This window comes from Nicotiana attenuata, chromosome 10 (genome assembly GCF_001879085.1).
Source record: "Nicotiana attenuata strain UT chromosome 10, NIATTr2, whole genome shotgun sequence".
Lineage (NCBI taxonomy): Eukaryota > Viridiplantae > Streptophyta > Magnoliopsida > Solanales > Solanaceae > Nicotiana > Nicotiana attenuata.
In genome coordinates, this window is record NC_031998.1 from 50,385,350 (window position 1) to 50,397,511 (window position 12,162).

General features: G+C 38.2%; 1 long non-coding RNA gene across 1 annotated transcript; it reads right to left on the bottom strand.

Moving 5' to 3' along the window:
- On the bottom strand, window positions 1,291-4,629 carry LOC109233947. The gene is made up of 2 exons (XR_002069113.1): window positions 3,868-4,629; window positions 1,291-1,422 (listed from the first exon to the last, which is right to left on the bottom strand). It is a non-coding gene; the product is annotated as an uncharacterized LOC109233947 (long non-coding RNA).

Consider the following 12,162-nt stretch of genomic DNA (forward strand, 5'->3'; position numbering starts at 1 on the left):
CTGTTTACTTGTAATGGACTAATTCGTGAATATAAGTTTGGCCGGGACCCACAGTTGTGGGCAAATTGGGGTGCCTAACACCTTCCCCTCGAGGTTACTTCGAGCACTTACCCTAATCTCTGGTAATGCAAACCCAAGAGTTAATCACTATAGGTGCCCAAACGCATCATAATCTGTTAGGTGGCGACTCTCCAAAATACCCAATTCCCAAAAGGAAATGAGTTATCACCCCCATGAATGTCAAAACCCGGACTTCCCCGTCAAAAGCGGGAAAAAGGGGGCGCAAAAATAATAAATTGTTATTTGTGGATCAGGCCGAGCGCCTCGGTAGTAAATGTCACACCTCCTTTTTTACACACCACCCCGAAGGATAGTATATAAGGGAGTTTTTCCACTTTAAGTGACATTATTCGAAGTGGGATTATTTATTTAATTCAGAGTCGCCACTTGGGATAGTTTATTTATTTGGTGTCCCAAGTCACCGGTTTATTTTAAATCCCACACCGAGGAAATTCCGACTTACCTTTTGAAATCTGCGAACCAGAAATTCTGAATAAGGAATTCTGTTAACCCCGGAGAAGGTGTTAGGCATTCCCGGGTTCCGTGGTTCTAGCACGGTCGCTTAGCAATTTATACTTGGCTTAATTGTTTAACTACTCATTTTTAGGACTTATGTGCAATTATCTCTTTAATTGCTTTTAATCACTTGAATTATTCATAATTAAAGAATTGAGTTACGCCTACGTATACTCTTTCCTTTTGGCGCGTCAAAAATCATGTCACGCGAACGTGTCCACAATTAATAACGCTTTGTTTATTTTATTAAGAAAAGTTTGGTTGAAGTTGCGTGAACGCATACCTCGATTTATTTATTTTTTAAAAATAATCATAATTATGTTACGCGAACATATACATAATCACGATAATAGACTAAGTCGCGCCTAAAGCACATAGCGCATTTGAATTATGTCCCTAATCTTTGAGATTATCGTGAGGCTCAAAATTTCATGGAATTATTTGGACAAAGTATTCTAAGTAGATTAAGTTGACCAAATATGTTTGGAGCATGCATAGACATTCGAAGAACTTGGGCTAACTAATTAATAAAGAAATGGGCCAGCAGTAGAATATATCAATAAGGCCCAAATATAATCCAAGCCTTCTGTAGAAATTGCACGGGGCGTCCTATTTGGTCGCCCCCATTTAACTTATACCCATTTTTTTAAAAACTTTTAACTTGTACCCACTTTTTACAAAACTTCAGCTCCCTTTCTCCGTTTCGTTGCTTACCTCTTCCTTTGTCCTTGCTGCTGCTTTCTCCACTGCGTTGCTTACTTTCTCCTTCACAGAATGCATCTTCTTCTTTCTTCTTTGCCTTGCGTAGAATACTACAGTTGTTGCTAATGTAGTAAATTGAAGGTTCTGTAGTTTGTGGGGAAATAATTAGTAGTAATTAAATAGAACTATAACTGAAGTTATGTGAAAAGAGTGTTATTTGGGGTAGTAAACATACGATGAACTAAATAACTTCAGCTCTATAGCTGAAGTTTTCCGGTTACAAAGACAAAAACTTCAGCTCTAGAGCTGAAGTTTTCTAGTTACAAAAGAAAAACTTATAAAATAAAACTTCAGCTCTAGAGCTGAAGTTTTTATTTTATAACTGGCAAACTTCGGCTCTAGAGCTGAAGTTTTCGGTTACTAAACAAAAACTTATAAAATAAAACTTCAGCTCTAGAGCTGAAGTTCGCGAGTTAGAAAACAAAAACTTCAGCTCTAGAGCTGAACTTCAGGCCCGGCTACTAAAATGCTGAAGTTTTGTGTGATTGCCTTTGCTACTTCAGCCCCGCATGCTGAAGTTATGTGAAAAAGCGGGAACGCTTGCAATTTTTTTTGCAAAGCGGGCACAGGTTAAAATGTGACATAAAAAGCGGGTATAGATGCAAATGCCCCAAGCCTTCTGCAATTACCACTAAACCAAACTCCTCACTTTTAAATCCAAACTATTCTTAGGGTACGCGCTTTGCGCGTGTACCTATAACAACAAATATTTAATTTTTAAAAATTACGTAAATATTATTAAATAATGTGTTTGAGTTAAATATTGAAAAAATGTAAGTTCCTAAAATTAATGAATGTTAATCTCACTAAGCTAGCTCAAAAAAACAAAGAATCTACTCCACATAAATTTTTATATACCTTATTATGATTTATGAGGAGTAAAATATCTTCTAAACATTATTGTTATCTTTATTACCAAATACTATAAACAAATAAAATATAAAAAAGAAATTTTACCATAATTATTTAAAGATAACAAAATAAATTAAGATTTTGAATCTTTTGATCTTTTAGAAATTTGTGAGTGATGAGGTAGAACTATAGCTCCTATAAAAATATTGATAAATAACAATATAAAGTTTTAAATAACTAATATTGAATTATAAAAAACAATGTCATACTATACTAAAATTATAGAAAGCTATCATTTAAAGAAAAATAATAATAATAACTTCTTTTGAATAGCTTTTATCTTATGTTACATTCTTAATGCTTCAAACTTAGCATTTTTAGCAATTTAACTTTTAATACTATATTATAATAAATTTTTGCTCTACTTTTTTTTATTTCTTTCATGGCTGGTGCTCTTTTTGTGAATAAATTTATGTATCTTAAGAGTGTTATCAACTTGATAAATAATTTTACTTACCTAATGATTTTGAAAAAAAAAATGAATTAGTTTTTTTTACTAATTTATTAATTCAAAGACTTAGTTATTTGTTGAGAATTCATGCTTTTGTGATCGTATAGAAGAAATAAATTATTTTGTACTTATTTTTCCTACTCAAACAATATATTATTCGTGTAATATTTAAAAACTACACTTAATAATTAAAATATATATTTAGTTAGGTATAAAATCTCTTACTTTTAATAGTACATCTCGTTAGAATTGTAAGTTCCCCACTAAGAAGCATGAATGTGAACATATTTCCATTGAAATTCGTCAGATATACAAGGAAAAGAAAATGTTAATATTATTCCTATTTCCTAAAATAATATCTACGTTAAAGACCTTAATGCAATAAATTTTGTCCATGGTTGAAAATAAACTTAACTTTTACTTTTTATATTCTCTTCTTTTTTCTTAATATATTTTATCCTTATTTAGTTGATTTCGAACTATTGAAGAAGTTGATCATGATAAGGATAAGCTTGAACGAGATAAGGATAGTTAGATTGCATTGTAGAGTTTGTACTTAATTCAATGTAATAGTCATATATGTAGTAGAACTCTAAGTCATTTGTAGTAGTTATCACTTAGCATACTTAGCCTAGTTTTTAATTGTTTTGTGAGTTGTGACTTAATTCAGTCACTTATGGCTTTGTAATACATGTGAAAACACACGATTCTTCAATACTATTTCCTCTCAATCTTGTGATTTTTACACGAACTCCTAAATATTAGGTCATAATTAAATTTTCACTCGATTTTAAAGTGCTAAATATTAAGAAAGTAACTAAAATTACATATTTGTCCAATGTGAAACTTATTTTAAAAGGGTAAAGGCGAACGACATTTCGCTAAGGACCTTCGTGCTTTTTAATATAGTATAGATTAGTAATACACAGTCTTTGATAAATTCTCGCATGACTTTATCAGAAGCATTTAAAGCTCAAAACATAACAAAGTATACTACAAATAAAGGGAATAAAAAATAAGCATTTAAAACTCAAACATGACAAAGTATTTTGCAAATAAAGGGAATCAAAAAGCAATAACAGAGAATGACTTAATCAAAATTGAATTATGATTCCAACCAAAATATACTTTTGCAAGAAAGAATAAAGAGAGAATAGAAACTGGACCTCAAAAGGAGCTTTTCCCAAAAATGAAACGAGCTACTACCAATCGGACCTACGAGCGGATTCCTTGAGCGGAACCTCGAACCCGAACTTCATTAATGTAAAACCATCTTTAACATAATAGAGGAACTCCATAGAAGTTTAAACAACAGCTACAAACCGCAACAGACTCACGACCGGAAACCTCATCGGCGAACTCGAACTCGACGCTAATAGGAATGAAAGAGGGCTGTTTTCGTGGGGTTTCTCAAGCTGATTTTGTTTGTGTTTCTGGCTGAAAATTCGGACTGTTTCAAGGTGTGACGCAGCTGCATTTTTTGGGAATTGTTTCAAGTGTTTTCGCTGATTTTGCAGCTGCTTTTTCAGCTGGCTTTGTGGGCTATTTGCAGCTGGTCTTTGCTGCGTTTTTTAGGAGGTTGTTCCGGTATGGTGTTTGAGCTGGAATCTTAGCTAGTTTTCATGGAGTTTTCAGGTTACTCTCTTGGACAAAAATGGAGTTTTATTGGTGGTTTAAAGGTGGTGAAGCTGCTGTATTTTTCTGGGATGGAGGAAAAAGAAGCTAAGTTGGGTGGAAGAAGAAGTTACGGCGGTGTTTTTCCAGCCCTTTTCCTTAGGCGTTAATCTACTGTCTCTTCATTCTCGGGTCTAGAGTCTTTTTGCTGCTTTGTATTTTGTCTTTTTGTAATGTCTTTTTTTTGGGTAGATTTTCCTTTTGATCTTCAGAGAAATGGCGGATGAAGGAAAACGGCGGATTCCATGGATTTTTGGTGTAGGTCAATTTAGGGATTAGGTACTATTATATAGGGGTAGGGATTAGGTTAGGGGTATGGGCCTAGGAATTATGGGCTAGATCCAAAATTAGGCCTAAAAAATGGATTGCTCGAGCCCAGGTTTTATTCTTTCCCCGCGAACGGGACTAAAATACGATCTCATTTATTAATTAGCCCTACTTAAGTAAAATAACTGTTATAATAAGACTGATCGTTAAAATAAACTATTTTTTGGTATTTTTCAAGACTAAAAATGACTACAAAATATTAATGGAACAATTTTTGTAATTTTTATTTTTCTTGTAATAAAATAAAGTAAAAGAGTAAAAATTAGTTGAAATAGCTATATTAGGCCTAAATTAAATATTTACGTGCTAAAATATGAAAAATTTTGGGGAGGGTCAAAAATCACATGTCTACAGTAAATAGATGCATCTATGGTTCGCACCATTCGACCCTCTGGTAGTGCATAGTTTAATATTATGTTGGACCGGACCGTACGACCTCGACATAATGTGCACATGTTATTTATTTGGAAACTTCCCGTGATTTACACTCCTTAAATGCTTGAATGTAAGTTGTTACATGATATGATTGAAACTTGACATGTTGTTTATGAAAGAGTATCTTACTTCTCCATGATCTTAAACTGTCATTATTATTCATGCTATTCATTCTTAGCGTAACACTTAAATTATATTATCATTGACCCTAGTAAGTGTCAAGTCGACCCCTCGTCATTACTTCTTTGAGGCTAGACTGGATACTTATTGGGTACATATTGTTTATGTACTCATACTACGCTTCTGTACTTAATTGTACAGGATCTGAGGCAGGTGCATCTAGCTACCCGTGAGCTGCCCCCTTCTGAGCCATTCAGCAGCATGCCAGAGTCTCTCCTTTTGTTATTTCTGTCTATTCTATTCCAGGCAGTAGGATAGTTATATTTTTGTCCATTATACTAGTTGCCCTCGTACCTGTGATACTATTTCCTGGCACACACAGTAGCAGACTATTATTTTTGGGTTGTTCATATTGTTATGGTCCCCTTTAGTCTTTCCCGATTCAGTCGCCTTATAATTTGTTAATTATCGATTGTTTTGAATTTAAGTTAAGTAAATGTCGAGAGTGTTTATTTAAAAGAATGAGAACTCACTAGTTGATTAGGTTGGCTTGCCTAATAACGGTGTTGGCGCCATCACGACCTATAATGGAAATTGGGTCGTGACAACATGGTATCAGATCACTAGGTTCACGTAGGTCTCACAAGTCATGGAAAAACATAATAGAGTCTTGCGGATCGGTACGGAGACGTCTGTACTTATCTTTGAGAGGCTATAGGGTGTTAGAAAACTACTCTTCATTCATATTCTATCGTGCAATTGATGGTATACTAAATTCCCTTCTTCTTTTCTCTCACTGATGGTGAGGACGTGCACGGCGGACATTCCAGACCCGGGAGGAGCCGCTCCCCCGGTTGCTAGAGGCCGGGGGAGGGCACCGGCCCGAGGTAGGGGACGAAGGTGTCCTAAAGCTGCCCCAGTTGCACCACCGGTAGATCCTGTGGGGGATCCGATTACTGAGGAGCACGGCGAGGTGCCCCCAGCAGAGCCTACCTTGGCGGACTTCATGACAGCACTGGGATTACAGGAGGTCATGGGCTGTATGCTGCGGTTCATGGATTCTATGACCGAGGCTACTTTATTTCCAGCAGACCCAACCACATGCGTCAGGGGGAGTACAGACCCCTACTGCTCAGGCTCCTGGACATGCAGCCGCAGTGTATGAGACTCCGGGCACACTACCCGCGGATGGGGCCCAGCCAGTTGACGTAGTGGTACCCGAGCCCAGACCAGTTGCGGATGGCGAACTGCAAAAGTTATTGGATAGATGGACTAGGCTCCACCCTCCTATCTTCGGAGGTGAGCATCACGAGGATGCCCAGGATTTTATTGATAGGTGTAGGGACAGGCTGCACAACATGAGGATATTGGAGTCCTATGGGGTTGACTTCACTACTTTCCAGCTGCAGGGCAGGGCCCGTAGATGGTGGCAGTTTTATGTTCTTGGCAGGCTAGAGGATTCTCGTCCCATTACTTGGGATCAGTTGACACAGCTTTTCCTAGATAGGTATATTCCACCCTCTGAGAGGGAAGAGTTATGGTACCAGTTGAGCAGCTTGAGCAGGGTCAGATGTCAGTGATCGACTATGAGGCGAGGTTTTCTGAGTTGTCTCGCCATGCACTGATGATACTTTCTACTGATGTAGAGAGAGTGCGGAGGTTTGTCGCATGGTTGCACTCTGGTATTAGGGCCAACGTGGGCCGAGAGGTCAAGATGGGGACTCCTTATTAGCTGTTAGTGGAGATTTCTCGGAGGATTAAGGGCTACCGTCTGAGGGGTAGAGAGCAGATGCAGCAGGACTAGAGGGCTCGATAATATGTAGAGTTTAGAGGTGCTCCGGCTAGGGGCAGAGGTCTATGGGAAGGGTCAGCCCAGCAGGCCCTAATATTCAGCAGCACCACCTCCTCAAGGTGCTCCAGTGCGCCCCTATTTCAGCGCCATACTAGAGAGTTCTTACCGCCCGCCTGCCGTCCAAGGTTCTTCCAGTGGGTATTTAGTTCCCCAATGTTCTTCCAGCTCCTACTTTAGTGCTATACTAGAGTGTTCATACCGCCCACCGGCTATTCAGGCTTCTTCCAGTGGGTCTATAGGCCATCAGGGTCAGACATTAGAGCAGCAGGGCACCGCATCGAGGGGTTGTTTCGAGTGCGGAGATCTTGGTCATATGAGGAGATACTGCCCCAAATTTCGGGGCAAGGCAGTGCAGCAGGGTCAGCAGCCCATGATTACAACACTAGCTGTTCGGCCGCCCAGAGGCGGAGGGCAGACTGGTAGGGGCCGTCCTAGAGGTGGAGGCCAGTCAAATGGAGGCTATCCAGTAGGTGCTCCAGCCAGATTCTATGCTTTTCCGGCCAGACCAGATGCATTGGCCTCAGATGACGTTATCATAGGTATTATTTTCGTCTGCGGTAGGTGTCATGACCCAAACCGATGGGCCGCAACGGGCACCCGGTACCTTACTCAATCGAGTACCTACGCAGCGTATCTTTCGTATCATACTACCATAGGTAAATGAGCCAGAGAGGCTGTCGTGATAAGTATAATGAAACATGGGGAAAATACTCGACATAGGACGCCCTAACATGTAATCCAAACTTATGCATATGACGTACGGGTCTATAAGGCCGACAGGATCTTTCATATACTCAAAACATATGTTGTTAAGTCCATACAAGCATTCGTATACGTGACATCTGTCTACAAGCCTCTAAGAGTACACCTTAACATAAAGGTCGGGACATGACCCCACCATACCAAACAATACGCGTCTAAATCATATTGACCAAACAAGTAACTCCGGAGCAAATGGAGCGCACCAACATCGTCCGCTGAGCTGATAGCCTACTTAGAGGACTCTCGACCTGTCTATCGGGACCTGCGGGCATGAAATGCAGCGTCCCCAGGCAAAAGGGACGTCAGTACGAATAATGTACCGAGTATGTATGGCACGTAGATAAGTACATAACAGGCGTGGAAGAAATATAGAGTAAATGACTCAACCTGTAAGTCTGGATAACTCTGTAAATCATGAAATAATAATAGTGTCATGCATATGCGTATGAATGTCATGTCGTGCATAGGTACATGTTTCATAACATCATCAGGCCTCCGAGGGCATCCCATCATATCATCTCGGCCACTGTGGGAAAAATCATCAACGTATACCAGCTGATCAGGTGGTGGTGCATATATAACGCCATAACCTTTCCAATATCCCATATGCATATATATATATACGCGTATATAACGCCATCTGGTCATTAGTCAATGTGCATGCATAAATGCATATGAAATACGTTAAATAAAATCTCTTGGTACGTCATAATACCATTATGGCTCTGATTAATATCATGAAATAAACTTTTACCAACTTACGTATTTTTGAGACCCATGAATAGATGATAAAATAATATGACACATGGGGAATCAAGAACATAAGCATCTCTAGTATTTCTATGAATAGAGTCATTCATGGAAGTTGTGCATTTGCTCGTTTCTTTCATGTCGTATAGATCATACCAAAAATAAAGAAGGGATAGCCTTAACATACCTGGGCTGATTTTCTTGACAATCCCTTGACAATCCCTCCAACACACATCTTTGCCAAATTGAGATCCATACGGTCTAACCCCCATAACAAACATCACCACAACGAAAATTCTATTCTCAGAATCCTTTAGTCTCGTCACAGCCTAAGTGCACAACTCAACATATATCAAAGCCTAAAGCATCATATACAGTCCAAACAACATAATTTAAGAGCCAAGAGAACAATAAAGTCCCCACTAGAAAATCCAGAAAGTATAGCCTAGAATCCTCAAAAACCACCAATCTCCACCCCTAGCTAAAACATTATCCTAATGCAACTTGACCCTTATATTTCCTCCAAACCCAAAAACTATCAATACAACTCACCATTAGCCTAACACATAAAGAAATATTAAAAAAATTGACTTATATCTACAACAGAGATTTGTTTTCATTCTATTAATTGGTTCTACCTAAACTTGTATAAATGAAACCAACTCAAAATGTCTTACACTTGATTGTCTTGTTGTCTTATGTACATCATTTAATGCCAACCTAAGCTAGTATGACTAAGAGTCATATGTATAATATGTGGCTTGCTGCCACGTGGGGTGGGGGTGAGAATTTTAATCTTTATCAAACTTATTAGTTAATTAGGTAATGTCCCGTTATCCGATAATTAATCAATTACCCGCATAATTAAGAATTGTCTCAAATTACTTAAAATTCTACTTATTTGATACACTTTATACCTCATACTATCATGGTCATATGGTAGCTTGTATGGTACTAGTCCATAAATATCGGGGTATTATAGCTTGGACTGTATTTCATCCCAAAATGTTGAACTTTGACGAAATTCATTTCCTTTGATTTGCTTAGCCTTCTCCTTCACGAACTTACTTATCATGTGTGCTTATAATCTTAAAATAATCTCATTCTCGAGCTTTCATCAATTTATTTATGGCGTACTTTCGCGTACGAAAATATGGGGTGTAACAGTAGGGATGCTTCGGTACTGTTTGATCTAGGGTCTACCTATTCATATGTATCATCTCTGTTTGCTCATTTCCTGGATATTCCCCGTGAGTCCTTGGGTACTCCTATTCATGTGTCCACTCCTGTGGACAATTCTCTGGTTGTGGATCGGATCTATCGATCCTTTGTGGTCACATTCTGTTGTTTTGAGACTGGAGCAGATCTCCCGTTGCTTGATATGACCGACTTTGAGGTCATCCTGGGCATGGACTGGTTATCCCCATATCACGCCGTCCTAGGTTGCCATGCCAAGACTATTACTTTAGCGATGCTAGAGTTGCCAAGGTTGGAGCGGAAGGGTTCCTTAGTTAGTACATCTAGTCGGGTTATTTCTTTTCTGAAGGCTCGACATATGGTCGAGAAGGGTTGTTTGGCTTATCTAGCTTATGTTCGGGACACCACCGCAGAGTCTCCGACGATTGATTCAGTTCGAGTAGTCCGGGAGTTCGCCGATGTGTTCCCTTCTGACCTTTGAGGCATGCTATGGGATTGTGATATTGATTTCTGTATTGATTTGGCTCCAGGTATCCAGCCTATATCTATCCCACCATATCGTATGGCTCCGAAAGAGTTGAAGGAGTTGAAGGAGCAGCTTGAGGTGTTGTTAGCAAAGGGGTTTGTGAGACCAAGTGTGTAGCCTTGGGGTGCACCAGCGTTGTTTGTAAAGAAAAAGGATAGGACTATACGGATGTGCATTGACTACCGCCAGTTGAACAAGGTTACCGTCAAGAAAAAGTACCCGTTGCCGCGCATTTATGATTTGTTCGACCAGTTGCAGGGTGCTAGGGTGTTCTCTAAGATCGACTTGATATTAGGGTATCATCAGCTGAAGATTCGGGAGTCAGATTGTTACATCTCGCGTTTTCGTACGTTAAAAGTTTCGCCTTCTATTAATTGACGTAGACTCAGGGATGAGATTATCTTGAGGTTAACGTATTTATTCTATTTATAACAAGCGATAAGTAAGTGTCATGAAGGATAAAGGGTACCCGAATTAAAGAAAACGAGTTTCGTTGAAGGTTGCCGATTTGGGATAAAACACGAGTCGAGCAATACTACCCGATATTTATGGACTAGTACCATATAAGGTACCACCTGGCCGTGATAGTATGATGTATAAAGTATATTAAAAATGAGTAGTATTTTAAGGTAATTTGAGATAATTCTCAATTATACGGATAATTGGTTAATTATCGGGTAACGAAATATTACCTAGTTAATTAATAAAATTAGTGGATAAGAATAATCCCCCCCAAAAAAACCGTGGCAAAAGGCCACAAACTAAGAGAATGACACTTAGTCATTCTAAGGACTAGGTGGCTATCTAAGATTAATTAGAATTTAATAAGTAAAGACTTATTACAAGTCTTGTTCCATTTCATTTGGACAAAAGAACCAAAACATCCATAATCCTAAGGCAAGAAACATATATCATTTTACTAGTTCAAATAGTTCAAGAACAGAAGCTAAATTAAATCCAATTTTGCGGTTCTAAATTCAATCAAACTTGCAACAACAGAATTCCAACGAGAATTTGTTAGAATGGTAGCAACGTAAAATTTTGCGGTTCTAAAGCAGTACGGTGCAATCTTCTCCAAGAGTATTATATGGAGTTTTCCCTACTCCGGATATGTTAAGGCTTCCCTTCTTTCTTTTGCCATGATCCATACGATACAAACGAAACGAGTAAATATGAAACTTTCATAAATGACTCTATTCATAGAGATATCAGGGGTGTCTATATTCTTGATTCCCCATGTGAATTGTTATTATATCATCTATTCATGGGTCTCAGAAAAATACGTATTTCATAAAGTTTAGCCGAAAGGTATATTCAGTTTTATGGCATTCCAAGAAGATCTTATTAACGTATTTTCTTATGCATTTCATGAATTTATACATGTACATTGATCCATGACCAAATGGCATTATATACAAGTATATATATGTGTGTATATATATATATATATATATATATATATATATATATATATATATATAATATTAATATTTATATGGGATACGGGAAAAAGGTTACGGCATTATATACGCACCACCACCTGATCAGTTGGTATATGTTGATGATGTTGCCCACAGTGGCCGAGACAATATGATGGGATGCCCTCAAAGGCTTGATGATATAATGTACACCTATACCTATGCATGACACGACACTTATATGCACGTACATGCCAGTATAAATGTTTTAAAATTTACAAAGATATTCAGATTTACAGATGGATTTCTTATTTCCATGTTTCATCTATGTCTTTTACGTACTGATTTTCATGCCTTACATACTCAGTACATTTTTCGTACTGACGCCCTATTTCACGGG